This window comes from Aulonocara stuartgranti (assembly GCF_965226115.1).
Source record: "Aulonocara stuartgranti genome assembly, chromosome: 11".
NCBI classification, from domain to species: domain Eukaryota; kingdom Metazoa; phylum Chordata; class Actinopteri; order Cichliformes; family Cichlidae; genus Aulonocara; species Aulonocara stuartgranti.
The window spans coordinates 26,569,242-26,581,299 of NC_138947.1; the positions used below are offsets into that span (position 1 = coordinate 26,569,242).

General features: G+C 39.2%; 1 long non-coding RNA gene across 1 annotated transcript; it reads left to right on the plus strand.

The window, feature by feature from the left end:
* The first annotated feature begins 7,239 nt into the window (after positions 1 to 7,239).
* LOC309717833 lies at positions 7,240 to 9,202 on the plus strand. The gene is made up of 3 exons (XR_014279821.1): positions 7,240 to 7,435; positions 8,676 to 9,062; positions 9,175 to 9,202. It is a non-coding gene; the product is annotated as an uncharacterized lncRNA (long non-coding RNA).
* Positions 9,203 to 12,058: the final 2,856 nt, after the last annotated feature.

A 12,058-nucleotide genomic window follows, 5' to 3' on the forward strand; every position in this document is an offset into this window, starting at 1 on the left:
TCTAATACTGCAGTTTTATTTACAACCTTCACTGTGAATAATCTGAGAGGAGAGGAGAGGAGAGGAGAGGAGAGGAGAGGAGAGGAGAGGAGGGGGATGGGTGGGGTACACCCAGGAAAGCAGAGCAAATACTGAGATGCTGAAAATTGAGATTGCTACAGTTAGAGCCCGACTATCCCTGCTCTACAGCTGTGACATACACATACACACAAATCAGAGAATCTCAACTAAAAACATGAAGAAGGTTGAAGAGTGAAACTTCCTTCATCCTCAAAATCTCTTGGAAAATTTGCAGTTTTTTTTCATAAGGTCATTTTTCACAATTTGTGCAACAGTATGCACATTTACGTCCATCCATAAAGCATAAAACACTGTAAAACACATGCAGACCAGCTCTCAGGCACAGAGAAGCCAGTTACGTCAGTATATTTTCACACTGCGGTAGTGTGTCTTTGTCTGCTTGTCGGCCAGCCAGCTGTAAGATGGAGGGCGAGAAATATGCTTTTAACGGACGACTTCGTCAGGCAAAACCCACGGCTTTGTCGTTTCTGTTTACGTGCGGCATCGTTTGCTCTGTCGATTTACGTCAGATGATTACTACTGTGTTATTTGGCTTTTATTTTGTGTATTTGTGATTACTTGTATTGTATGAGGTCGTGTGTGCAGGTCGAACAATGCACTGATTGGAATAAGTAGTTCTGCATGTCGCAGTCAGCTTAGCAGGTAAATGGTACGCCTGTGTTGTGCGCTCCACACGGGAATGCACAGCATACCCGGTGCGTCTTAAAATGTTTGTGTGCACATTAGTGGGGGATGGCAACCTCCTGTTCATCTAGCCACAGCATCAGCTGTTGTTCTGTCACAAATACACACACGCGCACACACAAATTGAAAAGCAGAAGTGATTTGTTCCAATCCTATTGCTGCAGAAAAGGAGAGTGCGCAATAATATATGTGACTGATAAAATAATAAATCCATATTATTGCGGCACAGCGCAGAAACACAGTCCTGCAACACATGTAGCTCCCTTTATGAAGCTTGTAACATTGCCATTGATTCCACTCTTAAAGTAAATCAGCAAACTTCTCGTTTTTTGTTTTTTTTTTACTTAAAGTGTTTTATGAGCTTCTCATTAGCGTAATATGATTTTCAGTGTCACCGTCACCGTCTTCTCCTACCTGACCCACCCGGACAAACCAGCAGCAACATAATCGCTGGACGCAAACTCGATGGTGTTTGTTTTCGCTTAGCTATGACAGCGATGCACTGAAGACAAAGCCGTTTCAGGCACCGGCATCGATATGTGACAGACACGGGCACAAAACAAAACCCCGGACATGCGTGGTGAGGCAGAGGAAGGCTCAGAGCGGCTCACACTGATTCAGACTTAGAGGAGGCCTCAGTGAGAGAAGGTTTGTCGTTGTTCCACGAACACAAACCCAGATGCTTTCAGGCTTTGATTCCAGGTTACTTTTTCACTGTTCACAGTGGGAGCGTGCACACACACATATATATATACGCAGACACACACATGCACACACACCATGGACTGGACTGATAGGATTAGAGACTCGCGCTATATTCTCTCTGTGTCTTTCTTTTCCTCTCTCACCCCCTCTCTCTCTTGAGCCTGCAAAGCCTTGATTATTCACAAGGTTAGTTCCTGATTGCATATAGCAGTAGCAGACACAGGTTCATTATCTCTCCACCTCTTTTTTCTTTTCTTTTTTTGCTCTCTCGGTCGAGCGAATAGGCTTGGCTCACATACGGACTCAAATTTGCAGGCTCACAAAAGACACTCTAGCATGTTGCGTATTATTGTCTTTCCCTTCATTATTTCCTTATTTTAAATCTCTCTCTCGCTGTCTCTTGATATTTTCCTCTCTATTTTTAGTGTCCTGGAACCCAGGTATATAGAGGATTATTCATGTATAGTAGGTAGGATGATGTCTGCCGTCGATTATACTAATAAAATTGCAGTGAGCTTGAAAAGGCAGGTCTAGCAGAATACTGATGACACTGTATGTATGTGTGCGCGTGTGTGGAGGATATCAGTGCTGCAGCAGCGAGCTTCAAAAGGTAGCCGTCGGCCAGCCCTCTGCTGTCACACAGGAGCTGTCGTTAGAAAACCTCCAACGGTAGCTCACATACAAACACAGCATACGAGGACGAGTTTCTGTTAAAGAAAGAAAAAGTATCAGTGGAAATGTTGTGGTTTTGTTCTAAAAGACATTTCCTTGTGAGAGTTATTGTCCCGATATTTTCCGTTGTTGGTATTCTGATAAATGAATGAAGCTCTTATTTGTTTATTTCTCATTCGTTGTCAGGATGTCGGAAAAGATTGTTAGTTTTTCCCCTCTTTCTGAGGGACAATGTCCCTATTCGGAGGAGGGTGCGAGTGCAGTGTTGACACATGTTAGTGCTGGCTGATTAGTCGACACATAAAGGAACATGTAGCCCCTCCATCACTATTCAGCCATTTTGTCTCCCTGTCTGTCACCCCGGTGGAGTGGATGTTTGTGTGCGAGAGAGGCTTTTGTTAAGGAAATGCAATGGAAAGAGAACGAACGAGAGAGAAGACACCATGAAAAATTACACCGACCACAGCCAAGTCCCTGCGACCCTGGGTTGTTGTTTTTTTATTGCTAATTTCTCATCTTGGGATTCTACAATATTTAAAATTTCTATTAAAAAAGTAGAATTTTATATGTATGTGTGTGCTGGGAAAGTAATAAAATGCATTTAGTGATGAGTTTGTAGTAGCGCGTTGTGTAAGGTATTGTGTCAGATCAGAAGGTCGGTGGACATTGTGTCTTAAGTGGATTAACCGGACGGTCAGTGAGACACACAGCCAAAGTGGCAGCCATAACCATGCCTCTGTCACTTAAAATTTTCTTATGATACTGATTTGTTTCCCGAGACTTTTTCACAATAGCAGGGTGGAGTTTGTGCAAATTCGCTGTGTAATCTTTTTGCTAAAAGCATGGAGGCTGACACTGTGTCAGCTCACATATTTACCGACATTTTATACATTTAAAACGCCCTCAGTTTTTTTGCATGTGGTCAAAATAAGATTGTTTATCGTTGTTTGCGATCATCTGTTATTTAACACATTTTTTATTATATACGGCAGATAAAAATGCCTGAATTATTATGCCAGTAGTGTTTCAGTTTCTGAATCTCACTGGGTATGCAACATTTAAAAAGCTCTTGGACCTGAATATCAGCTGCAATCTGCATTAAAATGAATTGTTTTATAATACAGAAAAAGTGACATTGTTGTTGCAATGAAATGAATAATCTCACTCTGCAGGTGTTTTGTTTTTTGTTTTGACAACCATATATTATTAAAGCGTTACAATTTGTATTTTTAAAGATATTTCCAGTATTATACAGTGCAGTCGGTGCAGTATTTAATTTCTGATATATGTAACACATGCAAACACACCTTACTATATATAGTATAATATTCAGGGTAATCTTGCTGAGCATTTGAGCACAGAAAATATGAGTGTGATTTTTTTTTTAACAAAAGACAGAAGAAATTCAACATTTCTTAAATAGTTTCTATTAAAAAGTAATTGTGAAGTACGCATTTGTAATTGTAATTTTCACCATCTTTATATTATTGTTATCATTATTATTTATGTACATTGTTTGATACTGTATTCAGATGGATTAATTACTTACTGATTGATTTTTCAGGTCTTGCACTGTTTTTGGAGAGAATAAAAAAAGCATAAACACTGTACCTGATAAATAGTCTGTGTACCTTTGAACAGCATAGCTCCCCCTCTGGCTTTCAGGAAGCTTAACATGTGCAATGCACCTCATTTGGTGGCATCAGTGCGTTGCTGTGACTTTGTGGTCATCTCTTAATTATTTTTTGGGGGGTTTTCTACTCTTAATGCTCAAACTAAATCATTTAAGCTCATTTTATTCTTCACATAATTGCGTAACTTCCTAGACAAAGCATCACGGTTTAATTTCATGCCCAACATTTTTCTATTTCTGTCTAAAAAGATTCTGTGATTGTTTTGATAAATTACACTATTATTATACAGTATTTTACATACTTATAGGTAATCACACAGATACTAATAATATGGTTTAAAACTACTCCCATGGATCAGCACTGCATTGACAAGAATAAAAATAAAATTAATACATACGTACTCGTGTTTTTCGTCAGTCTTCTTACAGGGATCAAATTTAAAATCATTTCAATAGAAGCTTTCATATTTATTATCACAGTGCATATTATGCCTTATCTCTACAGATAATAAATACTTAGATGTTTCAGATTTGTTATCAAGCTCTGTATGCCTTATCACTGCAAAGTAATCTATATATGTCTATATGTATATACTTAACCTGGTCTATGATAGACTAAATGATAAGCTTTCTAAAGTACTGCGAATTCGATTGTGATCTGATTATACCTTCAAGGCCTTGAAGTCAAAGTCCAGTCAAAGAGCTGCTTTATTCCACTTATTTTCCTCATATTTCTGCTTTTTCGTCTTTGGAAAGTGATTTCAATAGAGGGGGACTCCACAAGGTTGCATGTGTTGTGTAATGCCGTATACGGTAGTTAATGTGCGTCTTCTCTAAAGATGTTGTTCTGTGAGGTTTAAAAGGGAACAAATTATTACTTTGTCCCTTTGATAAAGTGTGACTTTTGCTCCATTGAATTTAAATTTTAGAACACGTGCACATAGTGTGTGATAGCATTTAGATTTGTTTTTGAATGTTAATTACTCAAAATTTTAAAGGTGTGTTTTCTGTCTAATAGTAACTATTCAACATCTTGAAGCTAGGTTGCTTTAAATGAGGCCTGTTCGTGTGTGTGTGTCGTAACCCTTTTGACTGCTGTCAATTTTTCAGTCTTTCAGTTTTTTGGTTTTATGTCTGTGTCGCACATATTTCCAACACACACACACATATATTCATTCATCTCTATGCAGGATCAGTCATGCTAAAGGTCGTCTATGTGCCAGCTTGACAATATTGTCTATAAGCTGCTTTGGCGCAAGAGAACTTCTAAGGACAATCACCAAGAGGAGGTTTTCTTCGCTTTACGTATGGCTCAGTGTTAGCGTGAATCACCGAGGTGGAGGGTGGCGATTCTTTTCAGCTCCCTCTCAGCTGAACCCATTCCAACTGTGAATAGAAACTGCAATTGATTTGCTAATGATAGAGTATTCACTGCTAATAAGATGGATATAACAACCTTGTCCATGTCGGTTTGGGAGAAAATTGGCCTCCTAAATTGATTAAACTGAAGGTGAACTGGAGGCAGCCATGCAGGATGCTGCTTTATGCCGTGGAAAGATGATTTGAGATAAATGTGATGGAGCTGTTTATTTCAGCTTTTTTTTTTTTTAACTAGAACGTGCCGTTTTATTATTGTATAATAAAATGATTGGAAATTTGTAACAATTTGTGAAATTATTAAGACAAATTTTATCATAATCGACACTTAGACTGTCAACATCGCTGTTATTTCTACTGTTTTAAACATGCAGAATTATATTTTATGAAGAACTTTACACATCGGTTTGTTAAAAACATGCAAAAACATTTTTTTTTTCTTCAGGCCATTTAGCAAAAATGGTTATTGGGTTTTTATTTTACAATATATTTTTTCCCTCTTATATCAGCAGCCGCTGTGCCATGAGTTACTGACTGGAGTCATTGTAGGTTTGCAGAGTCATGTTTTTGGGTTTAGCATTTCAAACTAAATCACTAATAAAGAGAAAAATCTCTGTAGAGCACTATTTTGAATTTCACTCCCTTGTTATTTCCCATCAAACTAACATTTACACCCTCTCATGGCTTGTTAAATTTATTTCCTAGTTCATAATGATATGACAATAATAATGTTAGTCATTAGGCCCTGCTGTGGATGTGACACAAATGGCATATAAATCCAGATGTGACTGGCTTTAATGAGCAGCTGCTGACGATAATCCAGTTGATAAATGACTTTTAGGAGCTTTAAAACCCCTTCGGCTCCAGCATCACTCCACGAGGAGTTTATTTTTCAGCATGACATCACGAGATGTAATAAAATATCAGGGAAGAGTGTGGTAGCTTAGCGCGTCAACCACATATTCGCAGTGTTGAGTGAAATCCAGCAGAAGCCGGCTCTGCCTCTCTGTGTGCCTTGTGTTTAATAAAACAGAGACGGGCCGTAGAATTGATTCAGAAGAAGCCGAATGGCATTGAAACACTACAATGAAACTTGAGAGCTGTGGCCTTCCCAGTGCTCTGGCTCGCTGTGTTCGTCGCCACGTCGTGCGTCTCTGTAGAGGCGTGATAGAGTGCAGTGCATGAAATCTCAGCGTGGTTTTACAGGTAGATCACAGTGCTTGTACATCACACAGCAGTGCTATGTAACTCAGCTGTCTCTCCCATCCTCAATTTCCTCCTGCAGAAATCTGTATGAGTGGTGCCTCTCTGTCTGTCTGTGCAGGATGGATGCGGGATGGAGGACTTTTACCATGGCAACCACTAATGCAGTATAGATGCAGGGACTGAGCATGGGCTACTGCTGTAATAATACAGGATTCGTGGAAAGCAGGTGAAATGTCATCCGGGCTGTTTAAATGAGCACCTTTGAAGTCTGCTGTGGTTAACATTGAATCCCACTTGGCTCTGGTGGGGAAATTAGGCTATTGTTTCCTGTGTTAGTTCAGCACCCAAGCATTCTTTCTGCTCAGTTTCGATTCAGGAGCTTGTAGCTGACCAAAAAATAAAAAATAAAAGAGTCTCTCCTCAACACTATGCTATACTGCATAGCCTCACTTCATTCATATGTCAGCCCCACCGTCACATTGTTTCCTATATCGGCTTATACTGCCCAATCCTCATAATCCGTCTGTAGTCTGAGTCAAATATCTGGTCCATGCAGTGTCCTCTCACCTTCTTTTAGGATGTGATTTCCTCTATCCTCCTCTTCCTCCTCTTCACACACTGGATTACAACTGTCCAAGTTTGAAGAGTAACACCGAGCAGGTTAGCAGAGCGTTTTCACCCTTCCTGCTGTTTTTTAATATACCACAAAATTAGTATTGTTATTACTAATTGAGAGCAGCAACATCACCTCAGACTATTCTGTAGTGAATAGAGTGACTAAACAATTTCGTATTTAACGCTGTAAAAAGTAAATAAAAATAAAAATGACATTTAATTTTTTTCATTTTTCACATTTGTTTAAATGAATTTGTCAAGCTCGCTATAAGCATCTGCTACACTGTAAAGTAAAGGCCAAAGTGAAAGCGTTATAGTGTAAAATACATGGTCAGTGACTGACAGAGTATATTTGGTTTGCCCCGCTGTGTTAGAGCCATTTTTCAGTGTCAAGAGGGCCATAAGTCGCAGCCTCCGCACGAGAGTGTCGGTCCAAGGCAAACATTCCTTCCATGTGGCCCGGTCTGTATCCCTTCTCTGACCTGCTGTTGCTGTGTGTGCATGTGCCTGTGTGTGTGTGTCCCTGTGTGTGAGGGCGTATTTGTTTTGTCTGCCCCTATCTATAGCTTTGAGCTGCCCCTTTCTTTAACAGCTAGAGAAAGAAACCACACCCCTCGGGCCTTGGCCACTGCATGTGTATGTGGCACTTTGCTCTCCTGGGATTTGGTGATTTCTATTGCCGTGCCATTTCCTCACCAATAACCACGAGATGCCAAACTCTTCAGTTAAACAAGAGCAGAAAAATTAAGAGAGGAATTTTTGATAAAAGATATTATAATTAGGGACACACGTGATCATATGTGCCTCAAAATACACATTTTGGGATCAACACACCAACGAAAAAACTGGTCTTTCTTGTTACTACGCTCACATACAGCAGACCTGCACATAAATTAAATAACGCAGCACACAGAAATTCTGATGCAAGTGTTCACACAGGCATAAGAATGCAAACACACATGCGTATGTGAATACACAGCACCGGTGTTAGCCAATGAGAACGGAGCTTGAACAAGACCTGCAAGTCTCTTGTGACTATCTGCTCCTAGGAGACTGGGACCTACCTGTTTTTATGTGCTTGTTTGTGTCGCTGTTGGCACCTTGAGCTCTATATTATCATTACCTTGACCTGTGTTTGGTCAAAGCAAAAGCTGCGTATGCATACATGCAGTTTCGTCACATTCACGCACGAGTCAGGATAACTGATGCTTCGATTAAAGCGCTAGTGCCAAGCATTCATTCTTTTTTCTTTTTTTCCCTATGTGTAGTATAATGTTTAATCTGTTGTCATACTTGTCTGCTGAAATGGATCAAAAACACTGCTGGACTTATTTGTGTATTAATTGACTAAATCCACCCAAAAATTATAGGAGTTGGACAGATTATTGTGAACTGACCTCACAGTGTGACATGATGCAGGATTGGAGAGGCGTAGATTACAAGCAAATATACAGAGCGTTTAAATTTCTATATAAAATGCAAGTAGAAATTAATCTTAACATGTTCGTCGTTTCAATAGTGCTGCTACTTCTACTAATGATGATGGTGATTTTATTGTATTCTATCAGGCTGCCTTATATTTTCCAATGATCTATTTACATCCAAACAAAAAGAATTTGTTATTAGAATTAAAATGTGCTTTGTCCTCTAAAACACCCTGTCTTGATGTCCATGCTGCTCTGCGTTTATCAATGAATTGCAGGTGTAAATACTCAGCGAACTCCTCGTGCTGCCAGGGCGGAAAATGAAACGGCCTCTCCAGCTGGAAGAACAAGTGTTGTGTGGGCTCCCTGAAGTGGTGCAGCACTGGGTCATTGGAGAGCCACAGCGTGTTTGGGAACACAACAGTCTGTGTTTTTTTCAGCACAGCTTGTTGGATGAAGGGCCATTTCACAGGCATTATGGATTAATCTTTGGCAGGATCCCTCCAGGATCAAGCAAAACTGGGCGTTTAACCTCACGTGTCACGATAGAGAGTTCTCTGGTGATAAACCAGGACAGAGAGGATTGAAGGTGACCCGCATTTCTCTGTAGATTCATTACTTGAGTCCTTCTTAAAAATAAAATACGGGTACACATCCTTCTTCAGGTAAGTGGTACCCATGGACAAATAAATAATTAAACTGCCTTAATGTGAAGTGGAAAACCACCACACATTACTGTGTTATATCTCCCTGCTGATCACCCGATGTCCTGTTTAGGTACCAGAAAGTGACCGTTTGAACTGCGCTGCTGTGTCTGTCACTCCACCTTGCTGTCACCTGCACACAATCACAGATTCACAGCTGACACGTCCCAACGCTGCTTATAAACTGTTCGTTACGCTTAATATTGAAATGCTTTCAAGTTCATTTTGACAGGAGGTGTGATAGACAGGTGTAAATTGAACAGTCTGGGTGCAAACAGAAAGACTGCTTATATGTATCCCAGCAGCTGTACATGTGTGAACTGTTTTATTAAATAAACGAATGGATGTGATCTTGCTTGTTTTCTTGCATCATGAGATTAATTTTAAAACAAGAATAATAAAAAGTGATAGTATTTAATGATCAATAGCTTTTCCAGAGAGACACTAAATCAAGAGATTGCGTTTCAAATGCATTTGATCTTTGACTTTTTTTTTTTTTTTTTACAGACGGCAAATATATTTTTTAACCCTTTACCTGGACCTAGAGGTCAAACTAAACTGTAAGGTAAACCCAGCACATGTGAAGCACTTCCAGTTCCCTGTTGCCTTAATTTGACAAGGATACGCTATGTTTTGTTTATTTACTGGGCTTAAATTGTGACTATTGGTATTGTCTGATAAAAATGAAATAATGAATCTATTATACAGACATTAACATTTTGAAGGGCCTGTGGAGCGAAAATTTGCATTTTTATTCATGCAAAAAAACAACAACAAAAAAACCCAAACAAACTACAGTACAAGAAATATCATCTTGTACTCACACTAACATATGTTCCTCTGATTTTAGTGATGCCTGTCTAAATCAATTAATTCTTGGATTTCTGACTCAGTTAACCACAAATCACCGGCAACATAAACAGCTGGATTTTCACACTGGTTTTTAGGAGAGTTGTATTTTTAGAAGGGCTCTGTTTAGGTTGTGCACGCTATATAAATCCAAAAGCAGGTATGACTTTTAATGAAGGAGTTCACAAATACAACCTGTTTTACAAGAGTGTACTTGTAAGCAAGTGAAGGCTTTAATGTAGGGATGCCATCTAACTCAAGCATGTTATGTCAGACATTGCATTGTACCATTGTATCTCTTGTTCAAAGAGGGCTTTTTGTGATATGTTTTAATGTATTTTCTCACAGATTGCTCTTTTCAACATCTGCACCCACAACCACGCATCATGTTTGATATTAATTGTATGTTGTGGAGATGTTGGAGGTTAAAAGCCCTCCTGGAGGAACCCATAGTTAAATGGAAATAGAAATCACAAGCCTGTCACCTAAACAATAATTACGCTGCCTTTCCACTGATATGTGTTTTGGAGTATAATTAGAAAATCTGAATGTCTCGTCATCCTGTTTTCGTGATTTTGTGCCTTTTTCGGCTGCATGAGCACGCACCTGTGAGATAATGTGACTGCCAAGAAGCACAGTCATCAGATTTCAAACTTTGTGGCTATATATAACAGTGAGTGGCAGCAGTAATTGTCACTGTGGTTTGAAAGCTATTCCAAATGAAATCAATCACACGCTGGTACTGTAATTGTCTGTGTCGCAATCAGATGACACAGGGTGGAGTCATTTTAGGTGATGCGCTCATATATTGTGTACGTATTGGCTCTGTTGTTGATTTCATTCCCATGCATCCTATTCAGGGACACTGCATTGACTGTTTTCAATTGGAGTTTGGCTTTCAGTAACCTATTCCACCCACGCACTGTAAATAAAGGTTAATGAAATAGCCTGTAGGCAGTTCACAGGAAAGGATTTACCTTTGTTTGCCCATGACATTGCTACCTGCAGAATGAAGGGGTACTGAAAAGGTACATTATCTGCTTTCATAACGTGGAGATTAAGGGACCGAACAGTGAGTAGAGGACTTGCAAAGCATATTTAAATTTCCTATGTGGCCTATCCACCAAGTTACTTGTTATTGAGCCAAATAGAAAGTGATCTGAAAATTAACAGCCACAACTCTGTGATCTCAGAATAAAGGAAAGATCAGACTACTCACTTGAAGGACCTTGGCGATGCCCATAGATCACTAATAATTTTAATGGCTGAATGTGCGTTCTAATGGACTCAGGAAATATGATTAATCTAAGTCTACAATATTTATAAGAAGTAATTCTGTTATAGCAATGCCCACATTGTTTGATCAGTTATGACTTTAATGTGATTAATTGGCTGATCTCATATTTTTTCCAACTTAAATATGAAAACCACATTAATCACTTTTTATATTTTCTGCATATGTGAGATTTGGTGGTATTCACAAACAAGTCATGAGCCTTCCAGACATCACTGAACAGAACACAGGAAAGCCAATGAGAGGTGTTCCAACTTGCCCAGTGAGGTCTGTTTTATGCCCGGGGACATAAGCAGTTTCATAAAAGAAAGACCACAAACATTAGCTTGTTTGTTGAGCATTTAGTTTACAGCAAAGTACAGCAAAGCCAGCACCTCGTGTCACATATATCTTACAATCTTTTGTTAAGGAAACTAAGAAAACATCTCACTGACATTTTCTTTACATTACCTAGTCTAAATGTGTGTTTTGTTTGCCACAATTTGTCTCCTGACATTATTTAAAATGCAAAGAAACCAACAATGGCTTGGGCAAAATGCGGATGTTGTCTCTCTGAACATATATTGAATTAGAATTTGTCATTTTGTCTAATTTAATTCGTTTTGATTTCTGTTTTGTGTGTGTGTGTGTGTGTGTGTGTGTGTGTGTGTGTGGGGGGGGGGGGGGGTTGTTGTTTTTTGGGTTGTTTTTTAAGTTGGTTTGCTCAATTTTTCCATTTTTTTTTTGTCTTTTGAGCAGGGACCTGGTGATGGTAAGAGCAATGAAGGCCTTCATTTCTCAGTCTGTATAGACAAAGGTGACAAATGTATGACTT